We start from the raw sequence: 14,233 nt of genomic DNA, 5'->3' as shown, positions 1-14,233 counted from the left end.
GCTACTAAGATGACGCTCCATCCATTTCATAACCACTGGTCCACTTTACAAGGGTAAACATTAGTCAACACCTGGAACATACTGGGGAGATAGTAGTACAGATACATATTGTATAGTAGGGAGAGAAGCCCTGGACAACTGATATCTACAGTCATATAAATCATGAGTGCACTTAACTCATTTGCCCACAAATTAAACCCTTCTAAATCAAAGCAACAACTTACATGAAAACAATATTAAAAAACCCACTCCCAATGAAGACAGGCATCTAACTTGAGCTGAGAACCCTCTGTTGAAACATCAAACTGAGGCCAGCGGAGCACTGATGTGGAACGGCTTAGCAGTGGTGATAAACATTGGCAGTTAATTTGTATAAAGAAAACTGCCCTTTCTTGACACACTGGTACTTAAGACTCTGGAATACTTTTGTAATGAAATGTTTTCAAGCAGAGAGGAGAAAGAGGCAGACAGTCTCTACCAATGGAAACCCCTTCCAGGCCGGGCCCTCTGAAAGGCCGGTGTGCTCTGGCTATGTAAATGCCTTGTAAAACATCTATTCTATCCAAAGCGTGAATATCAGTGCTTTCCAAACCATGTTCATGACATCCAACATCCTTCAATGCTCGCACTAAACTGTTTCTTCTATTCATCTGTATTCCTTGTGCACTGTCTTACATCCCTGTGCACATCCAATTCACCCCTTTATACATCCCCGCTTCCTAAATCACTTGTAAAGTGCACTTTCAACCAGAAGGGCATCTTAGCGCTAAATAACAGATGCTTGTTCTGGCCAGACTGAATCTACTCTTTTTGGCGACCTTTGAAGGATGAAAGGCTGAGAGGACCCATATGGGTTTGAACCTGTGCCCACGAGGTCGAGCACAGGCCCTCCAGTGGACACAAGTCCACTAAGCCACCGGAGCCAGCGTGCGTTCACCACTGCGTGCCCTTTCATATCTCCACTCCACTCCACTCCACTCCACTCCACTCCACTCCACCATATTCATCCCATCCTGGTTCTCAACGCCTCGCTCGTTAGGCGAGCAGCAGGGAAGGAGCCACCCACACGAAAATAACAGAGTGCAGGGACTGGGAAAAAAATATGACAGCACCACTGACCTCCCCCCACCAAAGAAGCCAGGCTTCTGAGCGTTTAACGGCTGCGTCTTCCGGAAGATAACTCAGTGGGTAGAGCGCACACTGTGAAGGGCGGGGTGTAACTGCACATTAATCGCTTTATTCTGTGCAGAGGAAACTGAATTCCAACTTACCGAAACAGATAGGCTTAATGTTGTCACATAATAATGATGCCTATTACACAGGTGCCAATAAACCGTTTGTTGTGTAGACTATCATGATGCAAACACAATATATTATGTTTATTTAGCTTGGCATAATCGTATAATAAATAAAGCAGCCATTGACGTCAACGAGGGGTAACGGCTGCTAACCCTGGATAGACCACCGGTGCAAGGTGTTGAGCCGTATTTACAGTTATCTGTTCCATACTTTGACGATTCCCTTGTTGCCACTTATATTTTATTTATTAGTGTAAAACTGTATTTATTTGTGATGTTTTATGATTAATCTCGTGGACTTCGAAGGAGTTCCGAATTTTGAAATAAACTTGACTTGTTCCTTCTAACTTCCACACTTTGACAAGTTCCCACCTTATCAGCACCAAGCAGGAGGGTGTGGGAGAGCTAAGAGGAGGGCAGGGAGCCAACAATGAGATGGTATGACGGAAGCATGACGTCACATCCCGTATTCGTGACATTTTGGTGAATTCCATAGGTCCCCTTCGCACCCTAGCCATCATATCATAACACCACGCTTCTTGTGACATCAGCAGTGCTTTAAATAGACATACAGAGGCAAAACTCACCCCATAGAGTACCTGTTTCCTGAGAAGTGCTAGTACTCTTCCATTAAACGTGTTTTGTCAGTGCAGATAAGTGTGGGTACTCTCGCTTTCAAATTAAAGAAGTGCAGCATCTTGGTAACGGCAGTACTTGTCCATTTAAAGCACTGGAGATCACAAATATCCACAGATCTGATGTCCTGATTCCTTTTAGGCTAACGGATCTGCCTGCCTGGCATTAGGGGTGGAATCCACAATAGATGCCTTGTGCCATTTTCACATTCTGCGCCCCGCCTCTTGCCGCAAGACAGAATGTAATCTAATTGTGCACTGCTGTGGACAACATGAATGAAATATGTAATCTGGAAACTTCCACTGACCATCCCTCCAATCACAGAGGCCGAAACTTCAAAAGGCTTGAGATGGAGAACAGCAACTAGGTGGAAATCTGGAGTAACAACTCCCCTTTTCCATCCTGGACCCTTCCACCCATTCTTAGTCACAAAGTCTTTTATGTGTGATAAATGCATGTATCTGAGAAAAATCACAGGCACCACGTACACATTTAATACAAGAGGTATGAGTCATACCAGAAAACAATAAGGTGAAGTAGCAATAATGTTACTATTATTTTTTTACAGTTTTTACCTCCATGCTGGAGTTGTAATTAACGTTCCATCAGTGTGGCGGGCAGTATTTCTGCACGAGTTCCTTGTGGAGTACATATAACTTTGAAATTCTACCTTGTGTCCCACATTATTCTCATGAGTTTAAAAGAACAGTCCAAATATAAATGTATTACCATTCAGTGCAATGCATAGTTCACTGGCCTGGAAAATGTGAAAATTAGTGCTGTAAAATCTCAGCGGTCTAAATTTGCTCAAAGTTATAAGCCCTTGCACATGCGGACGAAGCAATTAAACGTTAAACAGGGTTTCCTCGCCTGAGGGTAAATGATAGAGCCAGCACAAGAATTCAGGGTTGTACATCTTTGGGTGGAAATAGAATGCGACAAGTGTTTGGTTACCTACTATTTCGCTGTTAGAGAGGCTCCTACACACCGCTTGGTGTGGACTTGACTTTGTGTTAGAATGTATGCTTGCTGAACGGTCGGAAACCTTCCTTTAATGGATCTTTAGTCACACTGGAGGAGGCGCAAACTCGTTTTATTTTGCAATACGCTAAGATATCTTTATGAATAACTATTGCAAATACATCACTTTGGAGCGTGACTCCTAGTGCACCCCCACACTGCATCATAATGTAGGCTCCCCACAAGAGCAAACACGTCTGCTTCTCGTGAGCAGGCATGCAGTAAAGCCTCAATGCACACATTCATGTACACACCTTCCTTTCACTCACCTTTTAACTGGCTGGGGGCCAGCACAGTCTGCAGAGTTCACTCGAGACGAGTGCCGGAGCCCTTGGGTAAACAAGTCTGCCTGGAGCGCAGAACAGCCTTGCGAGAGACGCGGGAGGGCAGGAGCGTGACGCCGTGAGCGTGCACGTTGGCGTTCCCTGCGGCTCGTGCCATTGGGGGCGCCTGCAGTATTCGCCATTTTCTGGGAAGCGCGTCTTAGAAGCGCGCTCACAGACCGCAGTCTGCTCGTGCACCGGTCTGTACCACTTGGGGAGGCAACACAACGACAATGCTCGCTGGTGACAGCGCTTCGCGCTGCAACGCCAGGCGAGCCCTAAAAAGCATGGCTAGAAAAGGGACAGTAGCTCACTGGGAGATGGAACCTCGTACTTCAGTACTGGCTCTCCAAGCTGCTCCCCGTTGATGGAGCCTGGAACTTATGTCACACGCTGGGGGACCGTGATGTCAGAGATGATGATAAGAGCAGCCGAGGTGACGCACAGACAGAGCTGCCTTCACTGTGACAATAGAGTGCTTCCCAGGTATTTGAGATAACAATATAATTAGTGGTGGATGCCGGTAAACACTGCTATGTGGTATAGGCTGAGTGTTTGCCAAACTCAGTGCTCCAAGCTGAGTAGCGAAAACTCTGAACTCTGCCGGCAGAGAGGAGATTTCGCCCACCCCTGCCAATGAGACCCAATATCACACGGTTCCAGGAAAAACAAGCTTAAAGCCATTTAAATATTTGATTTCAAGCTCGTTTTTGAAGGCTTTAAAATGCCAACGTCCATTGAAGGGCATGAAAACACACCAGGACATTGGAACAAGACTCAGCGAGCTTTTATTTTTCTTCCAGAAGAGAGGGGTTTGGAAATGGGGTGGGGCAAAAGTACCTTTTAGGTGCTTCTCGGCTCAAGGCCCCGCCCCCTCCTCACATGGTGAAATTTTTGTTTAAATTGGCAGGTCTGCACTTTTGAATTTATTTTAAATTATTATGTCCTGGCTCACATACTGTGAATGCAATCCACATAGACAAGGGATTTGGTCCAACACATTAGTGTAATAATAACTTTACAACTCTATAATACAATACAAAACAAGTCAACAATCCCAATTAAAGAGACTGGCAATATTTTTTTTAAATATGCAATTTAATTTTCACCAGTCTAAAACTTTATCAAATCAAATGCAAGTAATTAGGGAAATATCCTCTCAACTCCCCCACTGCCCCTCCATAATCCCCACCCCACAAGTCTGCCTTCGAGATGTTGCTAAATGGTGGCATGGACGTATCCATACTAATATAATAAAGAGAGAGCCCAAACCTTTGAGGCTAGTAATCTCAGGAACCACAGCACCAATCGCAACACCCAATATAGCGTTGGAAAGGGCAGTTGCAGCAGAAGGACATAGACTATGCAGACGCCCACCATATACATTTAGGTAAAAGAACCGTGCCTGCAAAGTAGTCCCTTGTGGGCGTGTCTGCGTTGTGCTGTGGGCGTGTGCTGGGGGCGTGACAAACCCTGGGGGCGTGTGGTACGTTCCGCCCTTCATGCCATGTCTCATATTGTGTGCTAATCCCACCCTGCTCCCTTTAAATACCCCTGCACCCCGTAATCATAACCCACCCTTACTCCTTAAAATACCCCAACACCCTTAAACACTAACCCATCTTAACCCTATAAATATACCCTGTACCTCAAAACCCAAACCTATCCCTAAACCCTAAAAATACCCCTGTACCCCAAAACCCTAAAAATACCCCTGTACCTCAAAACCAAACCTACCCCTAAATCCTAAAATACCCCTGTATCCCAAAACCCAAACCTAACCCTTAAAATACCCCTGTATCCCAAAACCCAAACCTAGGACTGAACCCTAAAAATACCACTATACCCCAAAACCCAAACCTAGCCCTGAACCCTAAAAATACCCCTGTACCCCAAAACCCATACCTAAACCCTAAAACTAACCCTGTACCCCATAACCCAAAACTATATTTGAACCCTTAAAATACCCAAACACCCCAAAACATATAGCTCAGTACCCCAAAACATATACCCCTATACCCATACTTACCTTATCCAAACATTTAAAAAAAAAACATGCTTTTACCACTCATGCATTTACAACTAATTTCGTTGTAAATGTATGCGTGGTAAAAGCATATAAAATGTAATACCATGCGTTATAATGGCATTGCGGAGTCATGGTACTTTCGTAACGAAAGTATGCGGAGTGATAGTATGCGGAAAGAAAGTTGTGGAATAATGGGTGTTTACCCTTCCCTGGTAAGTACATTGGTGGCACGGCGGCCCACATCTCCAGCAACATACTCATATTTTTTTACCTCCAATTTGAAAAATGCACAGGTCTCTCATTGATGGCCAGCAACGACATACACTTTTAGACACCTCCCCCCACAAGTTCTAGAATTGCGAACTTTAGAGCTGGGGAGCTACGTTCGAATCTCGGCATCAGCTCAACATCCTGTGATTCCAGGCAAATCGCTTTGTCTCCCCGTGCCTACCACAAATGAATGTGTTCTTCTGTAATGTAAATTGTGCTCATGCCATGTTGTCGAGTTCGCGCTATATAATATTGCAAGGAAAAATAAAGTAGGGAAACTCGAGTTCACACACTACTGAACACGCACTTTTAAGTGCATCAGCAGTGCACTGTGAATCGGAGCGTTTCACAGGCCTGTCACAGATAAGAAATGCTATCTAAACGAAATCCTACAAAACAATATACTACTGGCCGGCAGCAATTCATATCCGGACAACGTCGGGACGGGCTGCTAGTTCAATATAAAGATGGAGCCAACCGTACTTCACCCCCTCCAGAGCAACGGTTAATATTTCTTATCCAGCTCGATTTATTAAATGACTTTTCCTTGACAAATGGTGAGTAACTGCTGACAACTCGACGCGGATTCATCGGTTGATGTCTAGGTGATACCCATAGTATGATAATCTAAACAGCATGAATGGCCCTACATGCAAACTGCAAGATATAGGTTAGAACTTTGACTTTCCCAGTCTCTAATTATCCTAATGAGCCAAGATAGGTGGGTAGGGTCTAAATACATAATTATGGGTACACCAATCACATCTAGTGCTTTCCTTTTAAATCCCGAGCTTGTGCTTTACCAGGTCAAGCACTCTAAGTACAATGGCGTACGGAGGTCGAGTGAATATCAGACATTGGAGTCCTTCCTTAACTTATTTGATATTTCATATACACTTAGCTATAGGTATAGGATTCATTGTCTCTAAATAATACATGTGTGACATGAAGGGCCGACACCTTACTGGGTTTTGAGTAGCCCAATAAAAACAGGTAAAATACATAGGAAAGAGGTGCTAGGGAGAGATGGGGTCAGCATTGGAGGATAGAAGTTGGGGAATCAGAGCAGAAGCAGGTGATCGGGATGGGAGGCGCCACCAATTCGGTAGCCAGCCCTGGCAGCGTTCTATAGATCCAAGTCAAAACTTAATACTAACAAGCATTTGCACTGCAATAGGTCTCGCAATTGCGAGATTTTGAGATATTGGCATTGTAAAAGACAATGCCTTTTATTTGTGTGTTTAAAAAACCTGCAATAATAAAAGGCATTGTCATTTACAATACCAAAAGGTCAAAATTTCTAAAATGCAAGACCTATTGCATTGCAAATGCTTGTTGTTTACGAGTGTCCCATGCTGCGATTTCACGTTAATAAATGCCTCGCCGCTTTTAGACGAGCTGCTTCTAAAGAATGATCTGAGGCTGCTATTAAAGTGAAAGTGCGGCATGTGGCACTTTTACCCAAAAAAGCATTTGTTTGACAAGTTGACAAACAATGCTTTTTTTTTTTTAATAAAAGCGCCCAGTGAAAGCGCGCATGGCACACTGAATGTTGCAGGAAAGGATGTAGTGCCTGCAGTAGGAGAAATGCATTAAAGAAAATAGTGCATGCAGACTAAATAAGATGTACCGTGCAACAACCGAAGTAAAAGGGCCAGTTCTCATGGTAGGTTACAAATGAAGACCAGGCACTAACAAGCCTATTAACGAATCAGAATGCATCAATTATGAAGGATAATGACACAAGCCAATGAAAAATAGGGGCGGAGAGTGGGTGGGGCTTCAAGCCCATACTCCAATACAGCATGCCTTGCAGAGCAGCGCATGCGCTGCCCAGGCTCGACCTAAAAATAAAATGGCATTGAAGCCCCTACAAATTAAAACGTGAGCAGTGCTTTCACCTACAATTATCAAATACTTATCCAATGACTAATCGTATTAATGGAAGTGGCCTGGGCATTTAAGGATTCTCTCAACCAAACGGATAAGCATCCTTACATCTCCCTGAATCGGATGATTGAGCTGCAAGGCAGTAACAAATATAACCAGTATGCAATATAACATAACTCCAAAGTCTCCTGTAATGCAATAATATCTAAAGCCTAGAGGATAAAGCACCAAGCGCTACCCCAGTCCTGGAAGCATAACCCAGGGTATTCCAACCCACTAATATTAGTATACCTGGGCACGGGAGAAATGTAATGAATAAAACTCTAAGGGGCAAGGACAACTAAATTGGTAGAAGTAACTGAGAAGAAGTACCTTAACCCAGCTAGTTTGCTAAGCAGCTAACGGGCCATTAAGACTCAGTTTACGAGATGCAACAAGAAAACGGAGTATCAGGGTCACCACACGCCTGACGTGAACAAGTACTGTTCGGTTCATTCCTCCCTCTAGTTGGGGTATGGCACTGGGGAACAAGGGCAGAGACCCTGGTGCTTTAGTCAGCGGGGATACTCCTCCACGCAGACAGCTGTGGTTACAATGAGCTTCAGGCCCTTGGTTAGGCATCTTAGCTAGACACTTAACCCCTTCGAATCTCATGATGAGCTCAGCTTGTCATGAGCCACGGTGCTCGTGTGCTCATGACGAGCTGAGCTCGCCATGACCTTTAGAACGCTTGCATGCTGGGCTAATTCCCCTGCTGTGCAAACGTTCTAAAGAAACGGGTGTGGTCATGACGAGCTCAGCTCGTCATGAGCACACGACCACCGTGGCTCATGACGAGCTGACCTCGTCATGAGCACTGGGGCGCTGTGCGCGCCCCCCGCACAGCATGGGAATTTGCCCAGCTGCGAAGGGTTAAGGGACTGCTGCTGAACAAGCACCAGACAGAATACAACTGTCTGATTAGAGCACCAGGGGCAGATGGCCAAAGGCTTAGATTAATCTGGACTGAGTATACCAATGTAGTATAACAAGAGAAGGTCAATGGTTGGGAGACCGAAGCCACATAACGGAGACAGCACCTTTTAAGGGCTGCATTAAAGCATAAAAGCAGCCAGTAGGCAGTCAGAAAGGAAGGTGTTGCCATAACAGTGATCCTTGGGAGGCCTGATGACCGAGACACTGAGGTGTACTGGTGAGAGACTGACGGGTCAGTCCGGGCTGCACTAAAAAGAGGATCAAGGAGCAAACCCCCAAAAATGAAAAGGGGGAGCAGCCTGGGGACGTGAGCCCCACAGGTGGTGTGGCTGTAAAATTAGTACATTGGTTGGTAAAGGAGATACACTGAAAGGATGTGTGCTGTAGGAAGGCCACTTACCTTGGGATACCTTACGGTAGGCTGACGGAAGAGCATGGCACTCACAGCCCAGGCAGGCCGGTTGGCAGGGCACAAAATGAACAGACAAGGTAGTAAGTTCAAGACTAAACAGCAGTAAGAGGCTACCCCCCTCATGATCAGAGAAAGAACAAAAGACCAACAAACTTTATGACTCCACTCGAAGCATGGAGGATTGCCTAAACAACAAAAGGGGCAGAATTATGACAAGAACTTTATTAATATATGGGATGATTTGGGGCATGTCAACCATTTATGATCTGTCACGCAGGAAGGTTTTTTGATCCTGTCAAAATGGTTTATATACGGCATAGGTGATTGAAGACCTGTCAACCGTGATTTATGACCCGTCTTGATATTATGATTTATGAGTCTGTCGGAATGATCTGTGACACGCGGAATGAGTTGTGACACTGTAATAATGTTTTATGGCCAAGTCATCTTGAATTAGGACTGTCCACTGTTATTTACGAGGTGAATGGTTTACCGAAGAGTCCATGCATGTAATAAATTTGGGCCAAGTATTCCCACAGAAAATGCAAATGCATGGCCGGCATAAGTTCATTCATAAATGTATATGAGGGATGTGAACTAATTTGGAGTTCGACAAGTGCGGGGGGGGGGGGTTTACAATGTATATTCGCAAGTGTTAGGGAAGGTTGCAAGACCACCACGCCCTACTAGAACACCTCGATTTGCAGAACCCACTCAACTAATCATCGATCAACACTAAACCTACCATGGAGACCCACTCGATTAATCAAAACCACAGACTAAATCTACACAAAGCACCAAGAGGCCAAGTAAGTACAGTACACTGCACTACCCAAAAACCCCTTATAATAGCGCCGCTTACCAGAGATGCTCTCTGACCGTCTTAGTGACAGACTCAGTCACTGACTTTATTAGTTTGCTAGCACCGTTTGAAGTTACGGGTTTGTTTTTGTCTTTCCTAAAGCAAGAACTATTAACAGAGAACGCCATAGCACTGATCCAAAATAAATCTTTTAAAAAAATACGTATTTGAGCAAATGTTATCAAATTGGACCATTAACACAATTCTAAATCCTAGTCAAACCTTTTGCATTACTCGTACAGAGACAAATTAAAACCCAAAAACTGGAGAAACGATTTGAGAAAAAAAAAATCGAGGTGCGTTGTTGACATGAAACACGTGACTTCAAGTTCACATTTCTTTATATTAGAAACATCTAAACGTGGATCATTCGAACGTGTCAAAGTTACACTGTACACAAAGCTAGCGGGTTTCAAATGCTCAAAAATATTAGAATGGCCTGTGCAAGCACGTTCACAGCCCCAAAATAAAGTATCGTGGAGCTGCTTCCTCATCCTTCTCTTTCTTTTTTCTTTACCATTCCGTTTTCTCTTATTCTCCCCATCTCCCCCTTTATCGCGTACGTATCAGCTCATGTGGGACTTTTCATCACTTATTTCACAAAATCTCCCCTTCTCCTACGCACCGCTGATTCACTGCTCACTTTTCTGCATCTACCTTGCCTCCCCCTCTATAATCTCACGTCCACTCACTCACCCGCTCTATGGTCCCTTCCTGTCTCCCGCCTTCACGTTCGTGTTTAGTCGTTCAGGGGCGCCGCCATGTCCAGTGCGGAGACGTCTGAAATTCAAAACAAGCACAACCCTCCAGCAAGAGACTCCCCAAACAAGCGCATGTCCCACAGAAAGACACCTAAAACAAGCCCAGCCCCGAAAAATGATGAAAAAAAGGCGCAAATTGGGTAATTGTAATTGTATTTATATAGCGCTAATTATCCCTGACGAGCATTGCGATAATGAACATTTAAAAGCATATTTTCCCTCAGAAAAACGAAAGCATTTATCTTACATTCAATATATAAAAAAACACGAACACCAAGACATTCTTTGGTGGGAGAACGGCCGCTGGTTATTATTTTACAAGCTGGTACATACATTAACATATGTTCTAGACATGCGGATTTCTTGAACGCCATTCAATTCAATTCATAACTGGCCATACAGTGAGAATCAATTCCTTTTAGTTTCAAAACATAGTAGGTCATTGCATGTCATAAATCATCATAAGTCAGACAAATATTTTAATGATTGGCCATAAATCACTTTCCATCACCATGAGTCCTGTTGCGACAGCTCATTTTGCTCCCTACTTAGTACAGGGGGTCTTGACTTCGAGGTTTCTCATGCATGGATGGGCTGCACCTGCAAGTGTCATGCCCACCAAAAATTGCAAATGTACAAGATGTAAAGTCACACAAAGAAGAGACTGGTGATTAGAGTTATCTCTATATACATAGGGAAGGGCTACGGATGGATATACTCTAAGAGTCACATAGGAATGGTAGAGAGTACAAAGGTCTACTGCATATAATAGTGATTAGAGTTATCTCTATATACATAGGGAAGGGATACGAATGGATATACTATTAGATTGTGTGCAAAAAAAATCCTAGGCAATCTAAACAGTAGATAAACAAGTAACTGGACCCAATTGCAGAAGGAACAGTCAAAGAGAAAAAATAATTATTTGTATAAAATAAACATGTTTTTAGTACACATATTTTATACAAATAATTATTTTTTCTCTTTGACTGTTCCTTCTGCAATTGGGTCCAGTTGCTTGTTTATCTACTGTTTAGATTGCCTAGGATTTTTTTTGCACACATTTTGTCTACCCTGCCCTAGGAGTCTGTTGGAGTTACTACCCAGGGGGTCCTTGTTTTTCGCATATTATACTATAAGAGTCACATAGGAATGGTAGAGAGTACAAAGGTCTACTGCATATTATTGTAAGAAGGATCCTGTAGGCAAGTAGGTTCTTCAATTGTTCTTTATTAACATTCAAGTAGAAGGCGATACAGCAACACGATAGTACTTCCTCCGTCCTCCCTTCCAGTAACTGACTCCCACAGCATTCACACTGGCATACATTCCACGCATTCCACACGAGCACATACACACACGCGCATACATACACATACACGCACCACAACACGAGACACACACGCGCACAGCACCAACACGATACCACACACCCTCCTCCTCAAAGAGTCTAAGTACCCACAACAGAATCATCCTAATCTGTAATCAGAAAACCGGACAGGCAACTTCCTTACTCTATCACTACGTCGAAGACACTCATCATCAACGCCGGAATGAGAGGAAGAAGGTCCAACATCACCAACATCCCCAACACCATAACCGGGCTCACAATCGGTACTACAACTACCTGTACTACAACTACTTGCATCACTAGATAACTCCAATTCTTTTACTAGGCCAAAATCATCACCTAATAAATAACCGCTACAAGACCCACCATCATGATGTGCACCAACCACACCACTCCTCTCATTACAAAGACTCAATTGGCGAAAATTCCATCTTTTACCATCTTCTAATTCAACAGCACTACCAAAAACCTTTATTACTTTTAAAGGTTTAGACCATACGCTTTCACCCTTCAACACCTTCCTAGGGTTCTTCACCCTAACCAACTGACCAATCCTAACTAAAGGCCAAGCATGTCTACTACCATGATACTGCTGGTTACGATCTTGATACCTCTTAACCTCAGATCTGACTTCTTTATCAATATTCCTAGTGTTGCATTGCATTTTATCATTTCTTTTCCTCAACCACCAAGGCACCAACCCAGAGAAAGGTTTCCTACCCCTCAAGATCTCGAAAGGTGTTCTCCCTGTAGCTGAATGGGGGGTAACACGATAAGCAGTCAGCCTCTCTTGCAAAGCTTTCCTCCAAGGCAACCCTGCACTCAATGCCAATTCAATTGCTTCTTTAACCACTCTGTTGAAGCGTTCAACTTGGCCGTTACCTTCTGGGTGATATAATGAAGATTTAATGTGTTTGATACCCATCACTTGTAAAAATTCTTCCATCTTCTGTGATACAAATTGGGGACCATTATCTGAAACTAATATTTCAGGAACACCCTCTCTTGAAAATACATCCTCTAAAAACTCAATAACTACATCAGATGACATCCCACTTACCATTCTTACCTCGGGCCATTTTGAATAATAATCAACTAGTACAATGGCATAACAGTCCATAGATGATAAGGCAGAAAATGGCCCCATAAAATCAATAGCTACTTTCTGCCACGGGTATTCAGGTAATTCTACCACGGTTAATGGTACATGTAATGGTTTAACCACTTTATCACTAGTACCACAAATCTTGCAATCCCTTACCAATCGGTCCACCATAGAATCTAACCCTGGCCACCAAAACCACTCTTTGACCCTCCTTTTCGAACTGGACATACCACCATGTCCTAAATGGCTTTTCTCAGCAATATCTTTCCTTAAACCCACAGGGGGAACAATCCTGTCGCCTCTTAGGATAATATCATTGACAATACACAATTCATCTCTAATCTTAGAGAATGCAACACATTCACCACGTAAATTGGACTCTCTTGGCCAACCCTCAACTATAAAACGTTTAATCTCCTTCAGAACTACATCCTTCTCCATCTCATTCATCCACGATGTTTCAGAGATACCACTAATGGCATCCTGAGTCCCAACAAGAAATACATCCTTAGTAGTAAATGCTATTTCACAATCAGTATTGGTTACAACTTCCTTAGAATCCACATTGGGTAACCTGGATAAACCATCCGCAACTACATTATCTTTACCCGGAATGTACTCTATGCTAAAATTAAACATCTGCAGCTTTGAAGCTAAGCGAGCTAACCTTGGGGTTAAGTTTTTTCCTCCCTCAGGTCTTAAAATATTCACTAATGGTTTGTGATCCGTGCAAATTTTAAATTTCCTCCCCCATACATACATTCGAAATCTTTCAGCTGCCCATGAAGCAGCCAATAATTCTTTCTCAATCACGGAATAGTTCCGCTCCGCTTGGGTCAAGGTGCGTGAAGCATACGCTACTACCCATTTTTCAGACTTAACCCGCTGGGAAAATACAGCCCCAATTCCATAACCAGACGCATCCACAGATAACACACATTCAGCCGTTGGCAAAAAGGGTTTCAGACAAGGAGTAGTGACTATCTCCTTCTTCACTTCCTCAAAACATGTCTTTTGTTGCTCACCCCATGTAAAAACTACACCTCTTTTTAATAACAATCTCAAGGGTTCAACTTTTGAAGCATAGTTTTCAATAAAACGTGAATAAAATTCTGTGAGTCCAAGGAATGACATCAATTGCTCTTTGCTAGTAGGCTCCGGAACAGCTAAGATAGCATCAACATGACTGATTTTAGGTCGAATCCCATCCTTAGATATCACATGTCCTAAGTATTCAACTTCAGATTTCCCAAATACACATTTCTCGTTTTTAATGGTCAACCCACTTCTTCTCAATGCAT

At 43.4% G+C, this 14,233-nt stretch overlaps 1 protein-coding gene across 1 annotated transcript in view; it reads right to left on the bottom strand.

Annotated features, from left to right (window-relative positions):
• The window catches only part of MEN1 (menin 1), a 145,884-nt gene extending 135,329 nt beyond the window's left edge, over nt 1-10,555 (bottom strand). The window contains exon 1 of the mRNA XM_086938084.1: nt 10,412-10,555. The gene's annotated coding sequence lies outside the window, so the exon portion shown is untranslated. The remainder of the gene's footprint in view (nt 1-10,411) is intronic.
• Nucleotides 10,556-14,233: the final 3,678 nt, after the last annotated feature.

The sequence above is a fragment of the Lissotriton vulgaris genome, chromosome 9 (assembly GCF_964263255.1).
Source record: "Lissotriton vulgaris chromosome 9, aLisVul1.2, whole genome shotgun sequence".
NCBI lineage: Eukaryota > Metazoa > Chordata > Amphibia > Caudata > Salamandridae > Lissotriton > Lissotriton vulgaris.
The sequence above is the reverse complement of the archived record's forward strand: the minus strand, read 5'-3'. Positions and strand labels throughout refer to the sequence as shown.